This window comes from Gymnoscopelus microlampas (assembly GCF_963454915.1).
Source record: "Gymnoscopelus microlampas genome assembly, chromosome: 6".
NCBI classification, from domain to species: domain Eukaryota; kingdom Metazoa; phylum Chordata; class Actinopteri; order Myctophiformes; family Myctophidae; genus Gymnoscopelus; species Gymnoscopelus microlampas.
This window is the reverse complement of record NC_139943.1, coordinates 28,617,766-28,642,381: the sequence shown is the minus strand read 5'-3', so window position 1 is coordinate 28,642,381 and position 24,616 is coordinate 28,617,766. Positions and strand designations below refer to the sequence as shown.

Sequence of the window (24,616 nt, the reverse complement as noted above, 5' to 3'; positions counted from 1 at the left end):
ACACGGACACACGGACGGACGGACGGGGTGGAAAACATACTCTCTCGCCATGCCTTTCGGCCTGGCGGAGACAACAAAGCAAAATATAGTAGGCCTACATCAGACAAAACAAAACAGGAAAGGAAAAAAACACCAACCATGTGCCAGGCAGTCATAACCCCCCCTCCCACCGACACTCCAATAATTGTTACTATACATGCTATACATACGTACATTAAATGCATATACAGCACATGTACACTCACATCATACAGAGCAAACGTGTAACTGGGTATTTCTTTAATGTGAGCCTTTTGTTTTCTTTCTGTATCTTTCTGTGCTTTTTGCATGATTCTATTTGTAGTGAGGCACACTGTGTGGACATGCCACAAGCTTTTCAGTCACTGATTTATTCTGGCATATTGATGACGTCAGGTTGGGTTAGGGAGAGGATGGGGAGAGGTTGTGTGTGACGTTAGACTAGAGGTCTTCACGGGTCCAAAATAACGGAACCCAACACTAATGGACGCAGGAAATTCATTCCGAGATCCAATTGGTTATGACATTTTCTTTATGACAGACCTGAACCCTAATGAACCCGAGAAATTGGTTATGAGATCCGATTGGTTTCGAGATAGCCTATTACAGAACCAAATTATGTCCCTCACAAACAAATAATTATAATTGCCATTAAAAATACTGTTCTACCAGTTGTGATGGATAGGCTGCTCCATGGAATCTAGCACCCACGTAGCAGTAAAGTTATCCTCTCCCCTTCTTTAAAATAGTGGTGGACAAAGTACTCAACCACAGTAGTTGTCATAGTATAGATACCCCTGGTTGAATATTACTCAATTACTGTACTAGGGAAAGTTGCTCTGTCAAAATTGTAGTATTGGAGTAGGCCTACTTGCTTTAAAAAATATATCATTAATGCATTGCTGTTTTAAAATGATTTGGTTTGAAGATTCTCAAGAAACGTTCAACCTTTTCCTCTCTTATTTAGCGTCGGTATAATATCTGATCCTAGGTCAGCCTAATCATCATGCAAGTTGCACTTCATGCATTTCTCTCCTGATAAGCACTGATCTGAGTGAGTAAAATGCCAATTTTTATTGGCATTTTTCCCTTCCTTCCTTCCTCTCTGTCTCTCTCTCCACCCGGACCCGAATAGACCATAATGAAACATGGAACGTAACCCGTACAGGTCTCGGGTATTGGCTTTCGATTCGGGTGGACCTCTACGTCAGACCCACGCTGGCCAAGAGCTGGGCTGTTGGTTATCTAGGCGGAAGTGGTTGAATTTGGCGGAAGTACCGCCCAAGGAAATGACGTTGATGCTTTACAAATCTGTTAACATTCTCCGTGAATGAAACGAGTGTTGTGATTAGTCAAAAAAGATTGTTTCCGGGGGAAACACGTACAACGGAAATCCTGTCCACTCAGGACTTCCGAGACACTCGCTGGTTTAGGTCGTGACCAGGCTCTTCTCTTCGCAGATGAGTGATGCTGGAACGAGCCTACGTCAGACCAGAGCTTGCTCAGAGAGAGAGAGAGAGAGAGAGAGAGAGAGAGGGGTAGGAAGGGGAAAATGCCAATAAAAAGCACATACACTAAAGCTTTTTACTCCGGCATATCGATGACACAGATATGAGATGTCACATTGATGACCTCAGTCATATCCAAATTTAGGCACGGTGTCAGCCCAATTTCAGCCCTATTGACTTACATTTAAAACGTTAAATATTTGAAAACATTTAAAACATACTTATTTTAAACAATGTAAGCACAAAAAGTGCATGGAGGTAATATGTTCCTTTTGGTAGTGTGCACATAGAAATTGGTGCCGATCGGTCCAGCGGTTTTCAAGATTAGCCCCGGACAAACAAACACACACACACACACACACACACACACACACACACACACACACACACACACACACACACACACACACACACACACACACACACACACACACACACACACACACACACACACACACACACACACACACACACACACACACAGATATCCTCTTATAGACGGGTACATACAGTATGTACTGTATGTAATGGTAATGAAGATTTTCTGGAGGACACAAGTGAATTGGGTCAGTATTGTGTGTGGGTGTGCACATGCACCTTATGCCTTTCTTTTCATGTAACATACTATGAGCCTATGCGACACAGGATGTCCTGGTGTATGTGTGTGTGTGTGTGTGTGTGTGTGTGTGTGTGTGTGTGTGTGTGTGTGTGTGTGTGTGTGTGTGTGTGTGTGTGTGTGTGTGTGTGTGTGTGTGTGTGTGTGTGTGTCTCTGTCCGTGTGTGTTATTTGTGTGCCTGTTAGTGAGGTATGTGGCAGTCCGTTTCTCCACAATCAAGGGCTATATACTTCAAAGCCTCTCTATATCCCTGACCACACTGTACAGTTACAGAGCCAAAGTGTCAGTGGGTGAGAGGTTATTTACCAGCCTCTCTGTTCTCTATCTCTCCATCGCACAAAGGATGCCTTGTGAAAGGCACACAGCCAAGAAGGAAGAAGAAAGCTTTTTATTCCAAAGAAAAGAGTCCCCCGTCCCATGACCGTCACCCCCCCGTCCCCCCAGTACAGAGAAAATAGTCTATTTTTCCGGCATTTAGTCGAGGGGAACAAATTGAACCTGTCCTCTTTTCTCACCCTCTCACCCCTCCTTCCCTCATTTTGCTTTTTTCGTTGTGGCTCTGCCCAGACATGGTTGCTATGACAACTCCCAGCAGTGCGGCTGGCCCTGGCTTAGTTCTATTAGGTCTGGTTTATCTTCTCTCTTCTGCTCCCCTCATTTTACCATAAACAACACACTATTTTTCCACTTGTCTCCCCATTTTCCTAATTAAAGTAGGGCTGTAATTATTGATTGTTTTCTTAGCAATGATTCTATTGTTGGAAGGGTGTTGGAATAATAAATAATAAACTTAGTTGCGTGGCGGTGTTCAGTAAATAGTAGATCTACAAGCTCACAAAATATCAATTTCTAACCATGGAGCAATTATTGAAGATATCTCGCCGCAACCCAAACCTCTAACAAAGTGTCATATTGTTTTAAACTTTAAAGCAATAGGACACTTTGATGGAGGTTTGGGTATTGAGTAACCATGGCAACCACAAACCTGGATTCAGTTGCTATGCAGATACATGGAAGGTCCCGAATGGTGTGTCCTACTATAAATGAGCGAAATCTCTGACCGTGTGTACGTGTGTGTGTGTCTGTAGGTCATGTATCTTGTGAACTATCCGACTGACTGACTTCAAACTGCGTGTGCATCACCAACGACCCGAGGGGGGCCTACAATGTTATCAGATACTGTTTTTGTATATCCTAACATGAGGGAGTAATACAGTCACTGGTGTGGTTTATAGAGCATTTTACAACGGTTTTCGAACGCAGTTCAGGCAATCATAATCAAGGAACTACTGTATCAATTTTATAATGTCACGTTAAACCAACACATACTTCCCTGCTAGCCCTCCCACTAACATCGCCTACTATCCAACATTACCGCTGAGTAAATGGGATTTAGGTTCACAGCCAGCAAAGTTTCTAATCCTCGCTGTCCCCGCATGTCCCTTTGAAGTTTAAAGGGACATTGGGGACAGCAAGGCTTAGAGAAATGCTTCTTGTCGGACAGGAAATCAATTGCTCAGTCATGTGGAGGGGAAGCATCTCATCTGATGTACAGTACAGTCACACAATCAATACCTGGAAACTGGGACAGCAGAATGACAGAGAGAGAAAGGGGTGATATGTAGAGACAGAAATATACATACTGTACATATTGTACATGGACAATGAAAATGTCAAAATAAGGGATAATATAAGGGACAAAAAGTAGAGTATAGAGTGCAGAGAGAGAGAAATAATAGAGGACAGCTAGAAAGGAGAGAGAGAGAGAGAGAGAGAGAGAGAGAGAGAGAGAGAGAGAGAGAGAGAGCGAGAGAGAGAGAGAGAGAGAGAGAGACACACACAGAGAGAGAGACAGAGAGAGAGACAGAGAGACAGACACCTGCTCAGTCGACACAAAACATTCAGTAAAACCACTGTGGCTAAACTCATGCTGTATCTCTCTTCAAGCTCTGTCGGGTAAGGTTATTGACTTATGGACAGGTGGATTAATTAGACATTACTACCTGACAAACCTCAGAGGAGGATAAAAGCCCACTGAAGGACATCGCTCTTCCTCTCTTTCCCTCTCTCCAACCTAACCTCCTCCCACAGCAAAAAAAAAGAGATCACACTCCTGCAGTCTAATAAAGGAGAGAATTAGGCATGATTTAAACCTACTTATGGATTATTTTGTGTGGACACAATGGACACGTTTCCTGAATCTCCATCAAGTGTGACGCAGTGCGACGCCATATGAAGCCTCAAACTTCTCTCTCTGACCTTGTCCGTGACCCGTGGGAGACCTTAGAGGTCCTCGTTTCTGATGTTGACATCAAGAGCCATTTGTAGCATTCTTGTGTGGATGGCTGCCATCCAGGGCATTTTCCTGCTGTACTCTGAGCGCCTATATGTCACAGCCCCGTAGAGCATGTACCGGTTCTACTGTAGCCACGAACAGCGGCCTATTGAGGTCATCTCCCATGTCAGATTTCTACTCATCCCATACAAGGCATTCCAGGCAACCCTCCAGACTTTCAGATCCTGTTCCGTCCAGGCAGTCAAGGCACTGAGATATTTGAAGAAGATGCATCATTATCAGTCATCATGAGGGGATTATTAAGGCAAGGTGATTATAAATCTAATGGTTATTTGCAGAGGACATTATCTTTCCTGTTGCATTCCCTCAACAGCTTCTGACAGTAAATGTTGACCTTATCCCCATACTCAATTTCCTGGTGGTCTGAAATATAATATTAATAATAATAATAAAACTTTATTTATATAGCACCTTTCAAAACTGGGTTACAAAGTGCTTTACAAAGGAAACAACAAAAGAAAACAGCACACAGAACAAAAAACTATGCAGAAAACTATGCAGATAAATAAGTACATACTACTTTCATACTGGTGAAAGACCAACGGAGATAGATTAGACTCAAGAGGAATTCTAATGAAAGAATGCCCTGCAAAGAATGCCCTGCAGTGCCCTGCAGTCCTGGCCCAATGACGAACACCCCACCCAGCACAAAGTCCTCCCCGAAAACATTTCCCATGAAGCCATTCTTGAAAGCCCTCAGGCCATTCAGCCACACTCCACACCAACAGAACCATCTTCCCCTCATGGGGCCCATAAAAACACCTCTTCTGATCCAAAAAGAAGTATGTCTTTGTTCTCTGTTTTATGTGAGAGGACCACAACCAAAACAAGTATTTGGGCCTTAAAGGGATATTTCACTCATTGTATTGTCTACTCCGGCTTTTGTGAGCCCCCCAGACAGTTTTTAAGTTGCTTGATTCAGTATTTAGATATTTGATATTCATTTTATCAGACATGCCCCCTTCCTATACAAACCCATTATAACTTCAAACGCCATTTTTAACATGTTAGATTCATCAAAAAATGTATATCAAATACCTAAATACTGAATCAAACAACTTGACAACTGTCTGGTGTGCTCCCAAAAGCCTGAGTAGGCTAAGTCATATAATACCAGGTGCTTCTCGTGTGAGCGTGTGTGTGTGTGTGTGTGTGTGTGTGTGTGTGTGTGTGTGTGTGTGTGTGTGTAAAAACAATACCCACTTCACAAACGGGTGACGTGCATCACCGTTCCAATGACCAAAACTCGACTTCGGGATTTCGCAAAGACCCACAAAAGCGCTCAGTAGTCTATGTGTGCGTGTATGTTGCGTGTGTTTGTGTGTAGCTCAAGGCTGTTAGCGTTAGCTCCCCGTAGGTCACCCACAGTAAGACTGAAATGCTCTTCCCCAGACTTAGATGGAGGCTCTAAAGGCGTGAATTTACTTGCATTAAGTAGCGTGTGACAACACACAGTTGATGCCCGGTTTTTACTTGACAGACACGGGCGCGAGGCTGTCGTGTAGTAGGCTGGCGGCGTTTTCAATGGCGGGCACCTCGTTTTCGCTCGACTCTTGTCGGCTGCACTCGGCTCGGTACGGTTGCCAGGACCCGGATGACGACAAGACGAGAACGACTTCTTTCTCCATAGGAGGTGTTTTACCGAGGGAGAATACTTCACCATATGATGGTGTTAATGATGACTTTAAGACGTGACTGTTGCCCAATGCCCACTTAAATGAGCTTCTGAGCTTACACACCTGGAGCAAATGAATGAATGAGCGACATTACAGCACTGACGGCCGGGCGGTGATACACGTTCGTCAGTCACAGCAGCAGAGTGAATTGAAGAGGCCAGAGGGGGAGAGAGGGGAAGAAGAGAGACAGGGGAGGGCATGGGAGGACGGCCCTTCTCCCCATTGGCTTAAACAACAGTCAAAACGGGGAAGTGTCCCCATTGGCTTAAAGGAGTGAAGGACAGTCAGGACAGCCAATGATTGAAAACATGTTGCGAATATGTCAAACATGATGCAAATTAGGTAAGATGACGATTACTCAGACTGTTCATAGACCAGGCTGCACCTGGTAAAAATCAGAACAGTTTGTGCATTTGTGAACTATCTTCCGTAACAAAAGCTACTGTATGAAGAATATTTGTATGCCGAATATTTATATGCCACAGAGCTTATTTTCGGCAATAATAAAAAATCTAATGCAAAAATCTTATTGACTTATGCTGAGAGAACCAGGAAGGTGCCAACATCCTGCTTCCGAAATATGTCATATCCCTGGACCAGGCTATTGGGTTGATTTCATTCTGCTGGAGTTTGTGAACTGTGCGGAAATAATACGTTGAAATGCTGCCTTCCAGGCGTGCTCAGTATACAGACTGAATGGAGGAACTGATGCTAAAATCTACTGACAAGACCCACTATTCATTTGAACTGGTGAGACGTTCTAGAGCACACGGCTTAAATAAGTCTGTCTCATTTAATTTCTTATGTTCAGATGCTGAGACCAGATATGACCCATACCATTTACAGCACAATATACAGAATATATGTGCATAACTGTATTTACCCTAACTGTATGTCCCAGTATAGGGATGCTACAGTGCATAACTGTATTTACCCTAACTGTATGTCCCACTATAGGGATGCTAGGGTTCATTTGTGCCCTAAACTTAATTGTACGACAGTGCCAACATAATGATAATAGCTGATTTGTGAGCTTGTAGAGGTGCTATTTTCGCAATTTTGGAAAATGTTGAAAATGTTGAAAATGTATGAATGAAAACCTGCCCAAAACAGGGATGCCAAGTTATATTTGGGAACCCATTCAGTTAAAAAAAAAGCAAAAGCAAAATCTTTCCCTTCGTTTTTGCCTCCGGGGGCACCACCTCCTTTTTGTGTAGAGACAGGGACGCGTGATTTGGGAACTAACCGGAGCTTCGGGCAAACCATGTGTCCATGTGTCTGTGAACAGCTCATCTCCACCACCGTTGGACCAATCGGCACGAAGACTCCCAGGAGGCCAAGGAATTACCTCTGCCCAAAATGTTAATTTCGGCCAGTTATAGTGCCACCAGGAGGCTGTTTTTGCAACACTCAAAATGTTTTATATTACTTTTTGTCCAAACCTCACGCAAATCGGTAGCCTACATATTTTCTCTATAGTCATGTGATCTGTCTGATTTCTCATATTCCTTTTCGATTGGCAACAACTGGCCAAGGCCAAGGAAGATTTTCCAAATCGGCCTCATGGTGGCGCTACACCAGCCCACGTCACATTTTGGCCATAGGTTGTACAATCAAAATCTTTTTTTCCCCTGGATTCCTTGGATCATGACGCAACCTCAATCTCAATTTAATCTCTGGTCATTTGAACAGATTACATTTTCCGCCAATTTGCATTTTCTTCAAAACACACTTTTTGCTACTAGTTCTACAGATTTTCTCCAAAACTCACACTAATTGACACAAATTATATCTGGGGTCATGTGATCAAGATCAAGTCAGATTTTTCAGATCCCATTCCAATATGGACTGCCTTCCAAATTTTGCAGGCCCTGGGTAGGTAACCTGGTCATTTGTCATTTAGGTCTGTTCTACATTTGGAAGTGAAGCTCTCAATTATTTATAGGTGCTGAATGTCTGAAGGAGTCTTCTGTGCCTGCAATGTTTCCCAAAGAAGAAATATCAATGTCTCTGTATGGATTAAATATTAAATAGCAGCTATCAGCTAAAGCCCTTGGCACTAAAAACCATAAGGGTTCCATTTCCACACTCTCAAAGTTGAATTAGCGCCCTCATAACTGATGCCAGATAAGAACCTTGTATCTCCAAAGGGTGTCAAACCCCCCAATATCTGCAATAAGTCTTTGTAGGAATTACAGTGAGTATGCAATGGACGGTGCAAGGGTACCCATGGAAGTCACTCGTGCATGCATGCATGCATGCAGTATATGTGTGACTGTGAGTACACACATGCAGCACTAACACACACACACACACACACACACACACACACACACACACACACACACACACACACACACACACACACACACACACACACACACACACACACACACACACACACACACACACACACACACACACACACACACACACACTCTATATCTCTATCTGTATATCTATAAGTTCTCTGCTCTGGCGTCAGAGTCAGAAAGAGAGTGTGACAGGACATGAGGACTACTGTGCCAGGGGGCAGTGCCACGTCCAACATCTTGTCACTATACCTACTAGTCACTGGCACAAACAACACTCGCTCAAAAGCTGTTTGTCGAAGACTGAACCGCAGAGCATGAAGCTTTCAATTTGAGCCTTCGATGTCAGCTTTAGTTTCTAGACCATTTTCAATCTGGTTTATGCACAGAAAATAGCCGATCTATAAGCTTGTGTTGTGAGCTTGTAGATTGGCTATTTTCGGTGCGAGACATGATGCACAACCAAGTATTGGTTCAGGCTTTACACACAGATACTGTAACACATCATCATACCCTAATGAAGACTAAAAACAACATGTTATTTCATGTCTCTTGGTTACGAGAGGGAAGAGAAATAAAAGCCATGCACTTTAGCTGTTAAAACAAAACCAAAAATAAGTCTGGCACTGTACAATTCATTTCAAGCTGAATAGCACAGTTTGCCCATTCAGCAGCCATACTGGTACAAAAGAATGGCCAGTTTAGTGAAGGCGTTTCTGTGAGACAACCATAGGGTCATGCAGGAAGTGCCAGCAGGGCAGACGGACAGACAGTGTGTGGTCCTCAAAGGGATACCAGCAGAATATTGAGAAGAAGGGAGACTATTTGCTGGATCCCTAGCTTCCGGAACGGATTGGAGAACCAGATGTCTCTCAGGTCCATGCTTGGTGGAGCAAATAACCTGGATTGAGTGGAGAGTCTGAACGAGGTACCACCTAAGAAACTATGACCATTTCCTTCTCTCCTAGAGACTTTGTCCCAGCTTACAATGATAATAATCGTCAGGCTGTACAATTCCACCACTGCGGAGGGCCAAGTGGGCTACTCCACAATGCCATTTCCCAGTAAATGCTAAGTAATGACAATGAGTGCTCATGCACAGCATCTATTAGGAAAAATGTAATGTTTAATTTAGTATAACATAATACTTTGCATATAACATCTCAACCCCTCTGTGTCTGTTTAATTTGCATATATTAATGTGCGATAATAATAAAGATTGAACATAGTTTTTTTTATACACTTTATGAAGCTACAGTATCGGCATTACGGTGCAAGCCTCCATTTTAATAGTGGTCCTCCATTAGCAACCACAGGAAAAAGCGGGCCTGTCACATTCAATATCCAATATATCAGCTGCACCAGTGCACATACGTACCATCCACTCAATGACATAATCCACTTCTCTTTATCACAGCATGACACCCACTCTGGCTTTTAACACATAACCCCACTTTACTGACCATCAAGTGGACTGCTGGTTTCTCTAGCCAAACAAACAAACAAACAAACAAACAAACTCCTGACTTTTAACCACTTGAACCCTAGCGTCCCTATTCTGGGCTTGTCATAATAGGTGAACATTTGGCAAACATTGTCGGCCTACAAGCACAGCCTGTAGCAACACAACGTGTTGTAATCTTGTAGACTGATTATTTTTGGTTAAGATATTTGGTATAAAGGGGAAAAGGAAGGGGCCAAGGATAGAGCCCTGGGGGACCCGGGTCAATGAAGGGTTTAAGTGGTTAACGCATGCTTGATTTATCCAGGAAATGAGCCTTACACTACTGTAGCAGTTTATGACTATAAAGACTTTATTACTGCTGCCAAAGTTGAAGATGAACTGTGCTCGCGATAACACAGCTATGACATACACAGTACAAGCAGGGATGTGTGGAACATGCAGTTCCATCCAGACCAGGACAATCTCATACTGTAGGACAGCCAACACCCAGACTGGCGCTCTAAAGCTGATGGATGATTAGAGAAGATAACACTCACACACAGAGGAAGTGTGCGTAGGAGGATAGTCCGCATTGCTATGCACTATTTTGGCAGGAGGCTCATTGTCAGCGTGTCCAATGAGCGTGAGTGTAATCTAAGTACCACCTAATCTCATCGCTTCAGTCTTGGTCCAGCAATCACGGTGATGGGTCCATTGGCTTATGAGTTTTCCCACAAATTTCTCATATCGTTTCTGTCGGACAGAAACCTCCATATTTCAACATTGTATGTTTTTTCGACACTTAAATCCCTACTTTGTCATACAAGAGTGTCAAAAGTGCAGAAAATAGCCGGTCTCGCAACACGTCGCGATACAACACGTTGTGAGCTTGTACATGGCTATTTTCACTATTTCCATTTCCTGAAAAGTAACGGTTTTGGACATACAGTACAAGGTTTCCACCTGACAGCAACAATATGATCAATGAATTGGTCAAGTGTCAATTTGCCTATAGGATATATGAGATTTGGTCCAATGCTCTGCAGTGATTGGACACTGGCTTTTAGTCCTGCTCACATGAGGAATTATGATGGTCTACAAGCCTCCATGGCACTCTTAGTTTGAGGATGAAGTTTCTCCGGCCTCCAAGAAAATATATGGTATATGGGATAACCTTTGTTAGTGCTAATGTTAGTCTCAAACTTAATTATAAATTTGGACAATTGGAACATTCAGAAAAGGAATAATCTGAATCAAGGTCAGTTCAACAATCACATCCCTGAACCTGAATATACAAAAGCGTGACCTCAAGCCAGTGTCTTCTAAGGCAACTTCACTCGGTGAGTGCTGTAACTTCCTACAGTGTGATATTCCACATTGAGATTATAACTGTAAAATTACTAATTTACACAGTGTTTCTTTGTGGTACGGTTTTTGGTAAAAAAATCTGCTCCTGTTTCATAATCAGAAGTTTTTAAAAGTAGTGGGGCCAATGAGTATACAGTATAGGTGAAACACTGGACTGAAGGTCTTGATATACTTCATTGTGTGCAGTGTCGCACACTGAAAATAGCCGATCTACAAACTCACAACACATCGCAACACCACACGTTGTAAGCTTGTAGATCGTCTATTTTGGGTTCATGATACCAGCACACAACTAAGTAAATATGACTTGAGAATGGAGCGATGGACTGAGATGCCATAGATAGATAAACACAAGCTGGATCAAGGCGATCTACGCATATACGACGAGGCATTGGTTTACATTCCTACGTACATGGTCTGCAGGAGGCTCTGTGGAACCGTGCAGCCAGCCTTGGGAGGGAAGTTCCAAAACAATCCAGGCCCCATCTAGCAGTGGGTATAAGAATACAAGAGACAAGATCTACGGTACTAGTACTGGTGCATTGCAGGTGCAAAGGCTGCAATAAGATTCACAGAATTACAACAGGAGGCTCCATGCAATAACTACACACTGCAGACACCTTATAAAAAGTGATGAAAAGGATCCCTTGGAATTTGCTACAGAAGATAAAAGAGAGAGATTAATACTGGATAGAAATATATTTCCTGTTAAAATAAGGGCTGACCAAATTGACACTTTTATACCTCCTATGATAGCTATATAAGTGAATATAATGCAATGCTATAGTGTAGTAATCTATTGTATTTGTGTAGTTCTTGAGCCAAATATTTGTGTGTAATACTACCTCATGAGTGAATAATAATACTTGAAAATACTACTCAAAAATGTTGTGTAAGTGCAGCTGCATGTGTAGTATGATATATGGAACAAGCAAGAGGTTTTGTCAGGCTCAGCATAGCTGATGTAGGAACAAATCCATGGGTGTATGTGTATGGTTCTTTGTAAATCTATTTATATACTGTGAGCTATGAAACACAACTGCTCCCATAGGGAAGGCAGCTAGGGACGGCTTCAGTTGCATATCATAAGCTGGGGTTAAATCTGGTGGTCTGTGTGTGCTTTTTTCTTTTACAGACGCCTGTCACTTTTGCACTGAACACTGAAAGTAGAATAAGTGCGACTCGTAGCTCAGAGACACATTCAAGCAGAGGCATTTGGCCCTCAGAAAAAAACATAAACACTAATGGGACTACTTACAACCATCAAAGATGTTTCTTCACCCAGCACATTTCATATAATTGCAGGTACATTACATCATGAAGGAAGTTCAAGTGTGTCACAGCATTCAACAACTCATGCAGAGAACGTTAGAGGACATAAATTCAATACACGTTTATGACTTCCACGCACACTAATCAACCAAACGGCCCAATCCATCGCTAAACCAATAAAGCTAATATTCACTCCATTTCCAACTTTAACAGATGCCACATAAAATATACACCCTCTGCTTTTTAATGTTGTACCCAGCAATCACATCATTTTGATTGCTACCATTAACGGTCTATGCCCTTTGTTAAAAGTACAATGACTTTCTGTATATACTGTAGAGCATATATGAACAATATCAGCATCACCCTCGGGCCACAACACAGAAGAATATTAGTCTAGTGTAACTGACAGGCCAGCGCAAGGTCCAGTACACTTGTCACAAGTTGTTAGTTGCATTTCAGTCACAGTCAGGTTAATTACATTTATTGCACTTGTCCAAGCTCTCTGTATAGTTTTAGTTGAGTTGATGGTGGGGATAAGGCTTTACTGTATACACTATATGACGCACTCTGTTTTTCTATAGGGGTTAATAAATTCAAGCTGTCAACATCCTACTCACGCCAATGCAGAGGCTGGCATGGGGGGCGCCGGGCAAAGTATTGGGGTATACTGCCTAAACAGCCACCAGGCAAGGCAGTATGCCCTCGCTTACCTACAGTGTATATACATCATGCTTCTAAAAGAATCCCCTGCTTTTAAAGACACTTCTAGTACAGAGCTTAATTTGACTCCCTGGACAAATGAAGTATGAAGTTAAATTGTAAAGTAGTTAAGCCTTTTGATGCTGCACAAAGACTACCAGCCTAAATGTACACACTGTTGAGAATGGCACGCTAAAGAAAAAATAAATACAAATAAAATACCTTACCTGTGATGTTGTATATAAGAGTCTGAGCTGAGCTACGTGTGATATCTGCCTCTGTGTCTGTCTGTGCGCGTCCCTGCAGGCTGTTGCGGTCTGGGAGAGTGTGCTGGTGAAGTATGTGCGCTAGAGAGAAAGAGGCAGTGTGTCTGTGATCCTCTCTCTCTCTCTCTCTCTCCCCTCACCATCTTTCTCTGCCTCTCTCCCTCCCTCCCTCCTTCCTTCTAATAAACAGAGAACACGTGGCTTCACCAATGATGCAGCATGCTGAGGATCAGAGGACAGAAAGGATAGGAGGAGAGGAGAGGAGAGGAGAGGAGAGGAGAGGAGCAGACACACACACACACACACACACACACACACACACACACACACACACACACACACACACACACACACACACACACACACACACACACACACACACACACACACACACACACACACACACACACACACACACACACAGCAAAAACATTTACAAGTCCACTTTTCAACATTCTGTACTGATAAATCTCATCTCAATTCCTTTTTGAGTATCTGTACTTTACTTGAGTTTTTTTGGGTGGGATACTTGGGGGGATTGACTTTCACGCTACAAAGACAAATATTGTACTGCACATTTTTTTGGGGAAAATGTCTACATTTCAGAATGTATTGATATTAAAAAGTAAAGGTACTTTGTAATTTGTACTTTTGAATACTTAAAAAGTATCTGGTGTGGTTCTATTAGAATGGTATGTTATTGTCTTCATCAGTTCTGTTATACGTACAGTAAGTGTATATTGCACATTATAAAACACTGCTGTTCTAAAATCACTGTAAACCATGACCTCTTGGGGCTTATTGCTTTATTACATAACAGCCCACCAAGCTCAAATTAAAACTGTTTCCAATTTAGAAAATTGGACACATACTCTCCTAGTACAGTTTCCATCAGATGCATTCACTGTCTGAGTGCTCTAAATTGTGGATATTGTGTTTATTTTATTTTATTTTTCAGCCAGCTTTAAAAGGGGTTCTTTGGTTCGTAATCATAGGGGAACCTCTTCTGTATAGCACCTGTCTTAAAGGTTCTATTTGTCAAAGGCGCTAAAATCAGAAGTATAAATTAGAAGTATAATATAATTAGATTAACCCGCTTTGCGGCCGGAAATTTCAAGTGGTCTCCACATATGGGCATGTTACGTTAGAGACGTAAGCACTATGTCACGGATGTCACTTTGGGACATTTTTGCACCAAGTAACATGTTGGTTTTAATATAACATTGACATATCTGCATATCTTTTATGTTTTACAATTTAGCTGCAATTTATTTACAAAATGGTGTTCATGCTCCTGGAAATGACATGAAACACTTAGAACATCTCTCCTCTCTGGGATCCCAACATACAGTAGGCTGACTGACAGCCGACTTCACCTTCCTCAGAGCAGTCTGTCTTATGAAATCATTTCATTTCTCTTGACACATGACACATGTCAAAGTATTTCACATCAAAGTGTCATAATCATCTTGTTTGTGAGTCGCCAAATTTGGACAGGGTGGGTCATAGTGTGTGTGCTGTAACTGCAGATCAGAATTAGCTCCTTAAGTTCAGGGCTTCAACTGTGTTTAGGGTCATTATAACAACAACAAAAAATACTGTTAATAATGTTGGTTTTGATATATAATCACTGTGTCAGTTACAGTTATATTAATCATAGAATTAAAAAGGGTGCTCCTCTGAGCTCAGGGCCCACAAACTTTGAGGATTTGTGTTTGCCTGCGTGTGCGTGTGTGTGTGTGTGTGTGTGTGTGTGTGTGTGTGTGTGTGTGTGTGTGTGTGTGTGTGTGTGTGTGCGCTCGCGTGCGTGCGTGTGACGATTTTTTAACTAAGGGGAGACAGTTCCAGAGAGTGGGAGCTACCACTGCAAAGGCTCAGTCGCCCTTAGTTTTTAGCCCAGTTTTCAGGATAGCCAGAAGGCCTTCAGAAGACCTGAGAGATCTCACATTGTCAAGGGGATGCAGTAGTACAGATATGAAAAGTGGGGCTAGCCTGTGTAAGTGCTTTATAGATGATTAAAATCTTTGTAATCCTACATTCGATGGGTAACCAATCGTGTGTGTGCGTGTGCGTGTGCGTGTGCGTAGTGTAGTGTAGTGTTACTGTTGATAATGTGGAGCAGTAATAATGTGGGACAGCAGCAACTATCTTGGTGAGGTCACCCTTGACCGCTATTAACCAACAACTGCTCATTTATTATTATAGGTACTTAGAATTTTATAATTTAAAACAAAAGGACAATTATTAACCAACTTACCACTATTGTTAATGTGTAATCGGTATTTGAGGAGAATATACAGTATATGACTTCAAACTGATCCCTAAGAACATCTGATCAATACTACTATTTCACTACTATTTCACCCAAGTTGTGTTATTATTTTTCAGTTACTAGCACAAAGGACTTCACCCAGATGTTCTGCATCATTGTAGTTGTACTGTATCTGCCCCTGTCAAAAATGTGGTATTCTACACAAATTGCCTTATGAAGGAGTAAGATTAATTTTGAACTCAAAGTCAAATACAGAGTGTTAATTAACACTCCAGATGATACTGTGAACACAGGTACAGTATAGACATTCCAGTGGCATCTCAATATATGTCCTGGTCAGTCCATGCTAAAACTGTATCATTTTATTGAGTAATGTCGATGTGCCGCCAGTTTCCACAGTGGGGGCATACTGCCAACAGACAGAAACCTGGGAGAGCTAGGCTGGCTACTGTTCTATTGACTCATCAGGCCGTTATGCAGAAAATCGGTCTCTAGATATTCACAACATATTCGCACTGCAGGCAAACAGAGAGAGAGAGAGAGAGAGAGAGAGAGAGAGAGAGAGAGAGAGAGAGAGAGAGAGAGAGAGAGAGAGAGACACACACACACACACACACACAGACACAGAGAGACAGAGACAAAGAGAGACAGAGAGACAGAGAGAGAGAATGAGGAAACTGGGAGAAAGAGAATTACACAAAAATGAGATGAGTGACACATAAGAAGGAGAATGTGAGTGGCCTAGAGAGTGAGCTATGGGTTTAACCTAGAGATGCTTCATAATTTTAATGTGGACCTTGTTCCTGCATGAGAGAATCCTGTTGTCTTAAGCCATCTATACAATATGCTATGGTCCAGACTGTAGGATTGATAGATGGCTAAGTAGATGCCTCCCACAGCAGAAATTAGATGGAGCAAAGAGAGTGCGATAAATCAATAACTTTACTGTTACACTTTCCATAGTTCATCAAATGTAGGGTATACAATGTGTGGCCAGTATAGTGTATAATAATATTGATACATGTATTTTCTATTGATGGGCACCAATGCTACCAAGTTAAACGTGTGTACAATTATTGGTGAATAGATAATCATATCAGCCCAAGCCTTAAGGAGCTGATACCTCCTGTGCTGCATGTGGTTGGATAAGAAGGGCAACAACGATCACATTAATCACATATCCATAAAAAGACAAGAAAATAGCATTTAATCAACACCTAAATTGAGAACATCAGCATTACTGTCAACAAGGCACTGAACAAAATGCCAATGTCCATAGTCCCGCTGGGACTTTACAACAGTGTGGGGAGTGGGGACTCTGGGGAGAGAGTCGGTTAAGAACAAGTTGTTGTCGGCGTGACTCGCTGCTGTAGCTGTGAAGCATTCTGTGAACCGCTTTATTGTCTCCGCCAGGCCGAAGGCATGGCGAGAGAGTATGTTTTACCCTCCGTCCGTCCGTCCGTGTGTCCGTGTGTGTGTGTGTCCCTCCTGTCTGTGTGTTACCAGCTAATCTCCGGCACCGTTGGCCCGTTCGCTCCGAAACTGTGCACACACACTCCCTGGATGCCAATTCAGAACCTCTGCCCCAATGTTTTCACATGGGCCTGTTATAGCGCCACCAGGAGGCCGATTTGTGCATTTTTACATTACTCCTACAGATTTTATCCAAACGTCATGCAAATCGGTACACAGTATCTCTATAGTCATGTGATCAACACGGATCTGTCCGATTTCCCATATTCCATCCTCATTGCCTACGGTTGGCTTCCAAAGTTTGCAGGATTGGTCCGTTTTGAACAAAAAGCCTCAAACTATGCACGCAGCTTGCGATTTCCGTGAAATTTCACACGCACATTCCCACTAGGCCGAGGAAGAAATGCCACCCTTTTCACATTGGCCTGTTATAGCGCCACCAGCAGGTCTAATTTAGCAAAACACATTTTTGGAACAAAATGCCTCAAATCATGAATGCAGTGTCAATGCATTGGCCACCAGGAGGCCAGGATAACGTACCTGACCTGGCGGAGACCTGTGCTCCGAGGAGCACTTTTTCTAGTTTTCTGTGTTTTGGTTCTTTGAACTTCCAGCGTCTCCTCAGCCGCGAATTATTACATCATCCACTGCAACCGTGTTTGGTGGCCGAGTTTCGTCCATGTTTGATATCATGGTAAATTCCTTAAAAGCGAGGGCACTCATGGTGCCAGTTTTGCCTGCGATGGTAATCTAGCTGTGCTGGTTGTTCAGCTGCTGCAGCTATAACCCCTGGGGAAGGTACGGCAGCTGACCAATCAGCGCAAGCTTATAACGCTCTCTGTCCTTTTATTACTCCCCTCAGCCATGGCAAATAAAGGCTGGGTGTGATAGTGGTTTAAGATTCTGCTTTTCACCATCATGAAATGTCACACCACACCCAGGCAAACCACATCACTACCTCACAGTGGTTCCATGAAAAGGTTGTACATTGAATTAGTGGGAAAATGCTCCTTAGCAACACATTCCCTGCCAATCACGTAGATCTACTTGAATGCAAATCCAACCGTTCACTGCCAATCACGTAGATCTACGTTTTTTTCGTTATTTTTTCTCACACAGAACCCAAGATATCGTGATCCGAAGATTTGCTGCTCCATTCACTTCTTACAGTACTTAAAAATCCTGTACTCCTGTGTACTTTTTTTTTTCACTATGTATTTTTGTCTGAGACATGCTATTGTCAAAGGCGTTTAAAAGCGAACGGGAGGTCGCGATGAAATTTTTTTCTTCTTCACGGAAGCACAGTGAAACCCTCTGTGATTATCAACCATCAGGGGATCGATCATACTGGAGCTTAATATTCTGTGACTACTTAAAAAGGTTAGAAAAAACCCTGGCAGCAGCTGAAAAAACAGGTGCATAGTACCTGCAATGTAATTGCAATAAATTCAATGTTTTAAAGTTTTATTTAACTTAAATGTTCTTAACATTTGAGCAAAACCTCACAGTACAGTACCACCTGTGTGCACTTCACGGTATGCCTGGGGGCCTTCTTTGGCAGGGAAACAGCTGATGTAGAGTGGAAGATTGATTGGCACATAATCAGCATGTATACAGTAGTAACAAAAAAAGTGTGGTGTCATTTTACATGTATTTATTTCTTTGGTAGGAATATAGATACAGTGTACATAGACAGACTGAGAACAGCTATCCGATGCACATGTCATAGGGTTTATAGGGGATGTTAATTTTCAATACCTGTCCCTAGAATGGCTTTTGTGAAAATAAGATAATATAATACAGTGAGGTAACTGATTATGGCAAGATTCAGTAAAAGATTCCATTAAACACACATTTAGTAATAACATAACTAGAAAAGTGCAGCAGGTCTCCACCAGGCCAGGTTGCCTACCCGGGTCCTGCAAACTTTGGAAGCCAATCGTAGCCAATCCTAATGGAATATAATATAAATCTGACTGATACATCTTGATCACATGACTCCAGAAATGTGTACCAATTGGAGGAGTGGTAGTAAAATGTGTGTTTTGAAGAAATCGCAAAATGGCGTGAAACCATTGAACCATGGAAATGGGCGTAGCTACGTCATTATCCAAGGATGCCGGGGACCTTTATTCTTTTTGATTTTGGTGAAAGGTTTGTCATGGGGCAATGAACAACTGAATAACTGTGATTTTTATTGGGCTTTTATTCTCCCAAAGACACGTTGAATTTAATTAACGACTGGTTGGCATGGGGCCAGGCAGTTAAACCATAGGACAAATGTGAGAAAATCATTGAAATCTACTTTTATAGAACTTGTTGTAGAATGCCATATCTACTTATCCTCCGCCTCCATTTTTTCCGTATCTATTGTTCCATTTGAAAATGTTTAAATTGTTTGCCCCACCAATTTACTATTGAGAAATTCAAATGGTTCTTTTACTGGTGGTAATTGAGCAATCTGTCATGGCCTACATACTTAATGCATAGTCAGACGCATATACACTGTACTATTTATATCGAGTGTGTATATGCCTGTCACCTGCTTGAGATAATAAAGAGAGGTCTATAGTGCGTTCATCTTCCTCCTCCCACCCCACAGAACACGTCCATTGTCTGAGCCGGTGCTCCTGTGCCAACGAGGACGTGGCGAGGTGGGGAGGGGGTGGATAATGCTCATTTAGAGAGGATAGCTGGGGTGTCGCTTCAGATAAAGCTGATCCTCACACCTCATCACTGAGATGTGGCTGGCTGCTGCAGCAGCGCTCACATCTACCACCTTCCCCTCCCACCGCCTCCTCACTTCCTCTTCTCTCTCCCTGACATTCAATCTCTCGCCTACGATCTCTTTTCCTGTGTCTAAATGTCCCCATCTTGTCATTTCCCCTGCTCTTGTCCATTCTCTACTACCATCACTTTCCTATAACGTTTTTTTTTTTGCTCAAGTATACACGATAAACTGTAAAAAAAAAAAAAAAAAAAGTAAAAGTCCTGTATTAAAAACGTTACTCGAGTAAATGTATTAGAAGTAAAGCAAAGTAAAGCTTTTCAAATGTTCTAAATGTGTAAAACCTTTTTTAAATAACATATCTACAAGCTCACAACATGTAATGATGTGTCATCTTGGGAGCTTGGGCTATTTTCGAATAGCTGAACTATAAAATAGGGCTTAAGTAGTTGGAATAATGTAAATCTGCAAAGTAACTAGTAACTAAACGTTTGAGTCAAAAGTACAATATTTGCTTCTGAGATGTAATGGCGTAGAAGTAAAAGTATTAAAAGAAAATTGTAAAAAAAAAAAAAAAAAGTAAAGTAAAAAAAAATAATAGGGTTGTCAAAGATTAAACATTTTAATCAGATTAATCACAGATGAATAATTAATCATGATTAATCAACACCATTCATAACTATCCCCAAAATATTCCCATTTTCTCTGTATATTTTTGTGGAAACGGATATGACTTTTTCACTCTCACTCTGTCTCTCTCGCTCTCACCCTGTTGTGCTGGGTGATGTGATTTGAGCCACGGCTGCCTACATAAATTGCCTAACCTTTTCTGACAATAACCAATTTGTGTTTCCCCCCATCCAGATAGGGCCACGCACAGGTTCTCTTTCCATCTGGTTTGGATCTATCAGCCATCACATAACAGTGCAATGTCTAGTGCAGACTGGATGGAATTGTGGGATGTACTGTATGGTGCAGGCCATTCTGCGCATGCGTTAATTGAATTAATAATTGAATCAATGCATTAATTCCATGAATTAATGCATTCATTCATATGTTATAAAACAATGCATTAATTCCATGAATTAATGCATTCATTCATATGTTATAAAACATACCTAAAAACTCTACTTAGGTACAGAACTTGAGTAAATGTACTAAGTTACTTTCCACCACTGACTAAAGTGGGACTTAATTAATTGGCATAGAATGCACTTGAGGGAAAATGTTAACAAAGATGACTAATGCCATGGTAACAGTAGGGGGTGTTTTCACAGCCTTGCTCGAAATAGAAGCTCAAAACTCTGCATGCAGTGTCTGAAGTTACAGAGATGAAACCAATGATGATGAGGTACACTCACTGATGCTTGGATGAATACAGGAGATGACGGGTCAGAGAGACAGAAAGAGAAAGAGAGAAAGAGAGAGAGAGAGAGAGAGACAGACAGACAGACAGACAGACAGACAGACAGACAGACAGACAGACAGACATTTGACACTTGCTTTGTCAATGTAAACATAATGTTTCCCAAGCCAATTAAGCCCTTTTGAATGAGAGAATGAGAGAGAGAGAGAGAGAGAGAGAGAGAGAGAGCAAAAAAATAAATCTGGGATTATGCCCAACATTAAGTACTATACACAAATAGTTTCATAACAAATACCAAATGTCAGACGCACTTGAAGCAGACACAGGCCAGAGGCAACATTAGTGTCTTGTGTGTCAGGTTCCTGGACCCTTGCCCTGAGTCTGCCCTTTACTGTGGCTAATCTTTTGGCTAAGAGTGCCCACTCACAGTCTCCTCCCAGCAAAACCATGCGAGAGGGTTGATAGATGCCACAGCAGCTTTTGACTTTGAGACAACAATACTAAAATTGCCTGGAAGCGCAGGAAATTAGTTGCTTACGGTTTCATCCATCTTAAAATCATAATAGACCATTTTCACGTGGCGGTCATTGGAGTTTCCTACTGCCCCAATTATGGGCAGTGGGAAAGGGCAAAATGGCCACCATGTGAATATGATCAATTCACACACTAGTTCAAACTTAAATGTGTACCCAGCAGGCATAACACAATGTTAAACTGAAAGACTGTCCATTCTGTGAGTGATGTAGAATAAAAACAAATACAAATAAAATAAAGAAGACACGGCAGAATAAAAGAACAATAATGCATCAAATATAGTACCTGTAATTTCAGACTAGCCTGCATGGTCTTTGAGTATTATGATTGTATGAGGATTAGATTACTAATCTCTCAAAACAGATTCTGCTAACAGCAGAGGTTGTGACCCCAGAGGCAAAAACAAACCAAAAAGATGGATTCCCAGAGTGGAGGATTAAAAGGACAGACAGAGATCCAGGCTCTGCAAGACTTTGCGATCGATTGAAATGAAGTGAGTGACATTAAGTAGACGTTAGATGAGGTTAACTTATGAGCAGCTGCAGTTATGTAGAGTAGCAATAGGAAACAATCCTTTCACCCTTCCTGTCACCTCCTCTAACCCCGGGCCCTCCCCCATCTCTGGCCAGAGCTATCCTCCATCAAAAGTTTTAAAATGAATGAACTCTCTGCCTGTAGATATTCACAAATGTCTTAATTATTTGATATGCAATATCGATGACAAGTACTTGTCGGTCTGCATTTAGTCTGCTGTACTGATTGTTTGGCTACCATCCCCGTCCTGATCCTGTGGATGTTATTAATACATTCTGCTTTGATGGGTAGATGTCCCTTGACATCATTATTTCTGTCAGTAGATCAGGATCAATAATAGTGCCAACCCTGGGGCAATGTCAATAGCTTCCAATCACCAATGACCTGTCATCAAACCCACGCGCACGCACGCACGCACGCACGCACGCACGCACGCACGCACACACACACACACACACACACACACACACACACACACACACACACACACACACACACACACACACACACACACACACACACACACACACACACACACACACACACACACACACACACACACACACACACACACACACAGTAACATGGATTCCTATTGTAATAACTAGGGCAGAGCGCACTGAAGTGGTTGTTTTCATGCTATGTACTGTACGTACTGTTGTACCTTGGGGTGTGCGCTGAGAATGTCTTTGGCAGACTTCAAGCTTCAAGAGTGTAAGACACTGGGGCTTGTGAAGTGCTGATGTTAGCAGAAGCAGACGCATTGGCGCAGGTGGCACTCTTTTAGGAACCGTGCACACTGGCTGAATGTCACCCCTGGATAACCAGCCTTGCAACCCCAGGGAACGATGCTAGAGATACAGCGGCTAAAGACCAGCGTACACACACACACACACACACACACAGGCATTACCACTCACAAAACAAATCATTATAGGATAAGCAAAAACTACACTGGATACGGTAAGAAAACAAATCCAAAAGACTACTTCAGCAGTACGGAGTGTGTACTCTCATTGTAGAGACACTTGAGAGGGAGGTATCATTTACTTACCGGAGTTGTTCACCCAAAATATGACTTGTCGTTTCCGCCAGGCCGAAAGGCATGGCCGAGACTATGTTATGTACCCTGTCCGTCCGTCCGTGTGTCCACGAGCAGCCAATCTCCGACACTGTTGGCCCGTCGCTGCGAAACTGTGCACACACTCCCTGGATGCCAAAGCCGAACCTCTGCCCCTGTTTTTAGATTGGCCTGTTATAGCGCCACCAGGAGGCAGATTTCTGCAACAACAAAAACTGTATTACTCCTACAGATTATTTCCAAACATCACGCAAATCGGTACACAGTATCTCTATAGTCATGTGATCAACAAGGATCTGTCCGATTTTCCATATTCCATCTTGATTGGCTAAGATTGGCTTTGGATTGCAGGATTGGTTTGTTTTGAACAAAATGCCTCAAATCATGAACGCGGCATGTGATTTCCGATAACCTACCTGACCTGGCGGAGACCTGTGCTCCGAGGAGCACTTTTTCTAGTTTTCTATCAATCACACACCCCATAAAGCATTGAATTCATGGGTTGTTTTGTTTTTGCCAATAATTTGATTATGGGCGGAAAGATGCTAATGTATCCGGTCGGAGACTCAAGTCTCCTACCGGAGAGACCGCCGGTCATCAAATTATTGCCGTAGAAAAAACAAAAGCGACAAAAACAAAAACATCTTCATGAATTCAATGCTTCATTGGGTGTGTGATTGATAGAAAATTAAGTCATTTTTTGGGTGAACAACTCCTTTAAGACTTATTCCTGAAATGTACAGCCTGATTTATGTCTAGTCAGAGGATGGTGTGCCACACCGAAAATAGCTGATCTATATTTTTGTAGCAGGATTCATGCGATGGACAGAGTATAAATTAAGCATACTACAGAGGATTTGAATAACTTCATCATATAGTATACAGATGTATTGCCATTAGGGTTGCAACATTTTGTTAACGTTCAAAGGTGCAAATGTTCCATGGGAATTAAAGGGAATATCTGGAAATTCATTGGACTAAAAATAAAATATCAGTGTCAGACAGTCGGGAGCTCAACACTGCACAGCATGTCATTAGTGTATATTAATATATAATATATGTAAATGGAGAATGCACTGTACATGCATG

At 42.1% G+C, this 24,616-nt stretch overlaps 1 protein-coding gene across 3 annotated transcripts in view; it reads right to left on the bottom strand.

Annotated features, from left to right (window-relative positions):
- ndrg4 (NDRG family member 4) overlaps nucleotides 1–13,583 on the bottom strand; it is a 54,467-nt gene extending 40,884 nt beyond the window's left edge. For all 3 annotated transcript variants that reach the window (XM_084059140.1, XM_084059141.1, XM_084059142.1), the window contains exon 1: nucleotides 13,501–13,583. The gene's annotated coding sequence lies outside the window, so the exon portion shown is untranslated. The remainder of the gene's footprint in view (nucleotides 1–13,500) is intronic.
- Nucleotides 13,584–24,616: the final 11,033 nt, after the last annotated feature.